Below are 3,238 nucleotides of genomic sequence, written 5' to 3'. Positions count from 1 at the left end.
GGCCGCGGAGGTGGAGCCTGGGCCTCCGGGTGTGGGGTGGGGTGAGGGGGCCGGGCGCTCACTGGGTGCCGGGAAAGAAACCCGCCCCGCGTGCGCGCTCGCGAGGGGCGCGCGGCGGCCGCGCGCTCCCGCGGGGGGCGTGTCCTCTCGTGGGCCAGCTGATGACCGGAGGGTACTCGTCTACGCGCCTCTGGAAGCGCGCGGCTGGGAGCTGCTCTTCCCGTGGGGCGGGCTCCACCTGCCTGCGGGTAGCTGGAGGGTCACTTTGTTCCAAGAAATCCCAGGCACCCGAAGGAGGATGTGAAACGGAACAACCCGTTTCTGTGCGGTTGGCTTTGTTTATTTGCCTCCTCACGAGACGCCTCCTGTCCCTGACGCCGCGAATCCCCGAGAGGAGGCGAATAGCTGCTATCGCTCCTGCGGCCAGACGGGGTCGCCCGCCCCGTACCGTACGGGCCGACTCGGCGGCGCACCCGGCTCGGTCGTCTGCCCGACGGGATCGCAGGCATCCCTCTTTCAGGAGAAACCAGGCTTTGGGGTTCTGCCGATAACATTGCTTATAGATATGTTCTAAAGCCCACAGACACTGTAGTGATTTACTGACTTAATACTTATTGCGCGGCAGGCCTGTGCTAGGCTTAGGCTACAGCCCTGATCGGTCCCGAAAACCCATCATGAAGCATGCAGAACACCACGTACTCACCTCCAAAATCCACGGCCCTTGAGAACTTGCTCTATTTCCTGGATTGTAAAATGCCTTTAGGGTAACTCCATATATTGGATAGTTTTTCAGGGGTGGAGGAAGAAAACATGAAGTTCAGATAATCACTATATGGGCGGGGGAGGTGGCGAGGCCCTGATCAAAATAAAAGAAGTTAAGTATGGTTTTATTCCCTACAGCTGGCAGAGAGAGAACGAAATGCCGTTTGCAGAGAGATGCTCTTCGTGTCTGGCCTGTAATATAAACTGGTTTATTCCACAATTTGGGACTTTCTGGGTTGAAAAGTCAACTATTGCCTTATCAGACATGGAATCCTATCAAAATAGAGCTGAGAGGTGATAGTGATAGATACATGGTTCCAAGCGTTTCTTAAAATCTTTTAAACTAGATTGGAGACCACCGAAGTCTTCTAAATGTATTTAGCAAAGAGTAGATTAAAAGTAGTGTTTCCCCAGCAAGCTTATTTCAAACTGCATCAATTAAACTAAGGTGAAAATGATACGAACAGGATACAGAGGCTAATAAAAGACAAGAATTTTCGAGCGTAAAAACTGCATTGAGACAAGACCTTTTTCTATGCCTGCTCATACTTACATGAAATTGCCTAGAAGCAAGTATCTGAGTTTGAATTGATTTTTGTCGTTCGCTTTTATTTATCTTTTCTGTTTTATGTCCTTTCATGCTTTCCTTTGGATTAATTCTTTTGAATTGTATTTTTCCCAACAATTAGATTATTTGGTATATATTCTTTATCTCTTAGTAGCATTTCAGTTATTCATTGCTGTGTACCAACCACTTCAAGACTTAATGACTTAAAACAACTCTTATTTGCTCAAGATTCCAGATTCTCTGGCTCAGGAATTTAATCAGGCTGGAGTGCATGAAGCACATCTGTTCCATGATGTCTTGGGCCTCAGTTGAGGTGGTTCAGGCGGCCGGAGCCCTGCTCAACCAGGGTCTTATGTCTTGGGCCTCTGTCCTGGCTGTGGGCTAGACTTCCTGATTTTCTTCTACATGGCTTTTCCATGGGGCTAGCTTGGACTTTCTCACAGCATGATAATTCCAGGGTTCCAAGAGGGAGCATTCCAAGAAGACAAGCCACAGTGTGCAAGCCTTTGCTTCCTAGTGTGTCACTGGCTGAAGCAAGTCACACAACCAACAGATTCCATGGCACAAAGCCTTGAATATTGGGAGGCGCAGTTCATGGAGGTCATTTTGATTAAGGACAGATCACCTTAATCTAATTAGGGATTAATTAAAAGTTAATTAATAGGGTGTAGCTCTTTGGAATTCCAATGCAAAATCTTTCCTTCCTGGGTCTTCAACTCAAAATTTCCCCCAACTTCCCACTCAGCCCTTTGAGAACTTTGCAACCTCTCCACTGTTGTTTTCAGAATGTCAATTGCCTCAGAAGGGAAAAGGGCACCAGACTCTGGACTCACTCACCACTCTTGGATTTACTCTCTTCAAACTGCTGAAGTTTTAATGCTCCAAAAATGTATCCTCCACAATGGGCACCTCACATGTGACCACTGGAAGTCAAGGAACTAGAAAGATCTTACAAAACAGAACCAGAAACTGACAGACCAAGGGCATGGATTCCTTGCTATAATTAGCCAGTAGGATTTGAGATTTCTATGGACAGGGACTATTGTGTTTCCCATTTCCCCCTTTCCTGAATAGGAGTTTTACCAACATTCTGTACCTTGTCTATCTATCATCTCTAATTAGGAGTACTGAGGCAGATAACTTTTTCTTAAATATGGGTTGCCAGAACATGAAGATCCACACTCTTAATGGGACATACCTACATCATCAGAACTTCTGGACTCTAGACCTGAGTTCATTGTAGTAAGTGAATGAGACTTTGGGATTGTTGCTTTTAGGGAGAGAATGAGTGTATTCTGTATATGAAAAGAAGGAGCAGACAATGCTTGCTGCCCCTATATGTTAGAAACACCCTAATAGTTTTGTAGGGGAGGGTAGAAAGGCTGGCAATGAGCTAGCTAAAACACTCATTTCATTAGATCTCACAGTTCTGGGTGACCATGGGATATAGTTCTAGACATAGGGTAAAGAATTCTAGGAAAACATTTCTTTTCCTAATGTATAGACAGCCTCCCATGTTGTACTTTTTTCTTTCTCCTAGAATACTAACATGAGGATCGAGATGCAGCCTCATGACAAAAGGGAAGGTGAACATGATGTAGAAAATACGACAATGGGATCCACGAGCTAGGGATGCTGGAGCAGAAAGATAAAAGTCTGGGTCATTCTTGACATCTCGAAGCTGCTGTAACAGTCCTAAACTGGCAACATCTGGGCTTGCTGTTATGACTGAAAAACCCCAGTTGGTTTTCTGTTATGTGTAGCTCAACAGTTTCTTGGCTAATACCTAAACCACCATAAGTTATCTTCTAATTAGTCTTCCTGCTTGCAGGCTCTACCAGTTGGATAGCAATATGGCCTGGTATGTCAGAGCTCTCACAAAGCAATACATCAACTCCTATAGCATTT

The sequence above is a fragment of the Phyllostomus discolor genome, chromosome 2 (genome assembly GCF_004126475.2).
Source record: "Phyllostomus discolor isolate MPI-MPIP mPhyDis1 chromosome 2, mPhyDis1.pri.v3, whole genome shotgun sequence".
NCBI lineage: Eukaryota > Metazoa > Chordata > Mammalia > Chiroptera > Phyllostomidae > Phyllostomus > Phyllostomus discolor.
Note: the sequence above shows the minus strand (reverse complement) of the source record.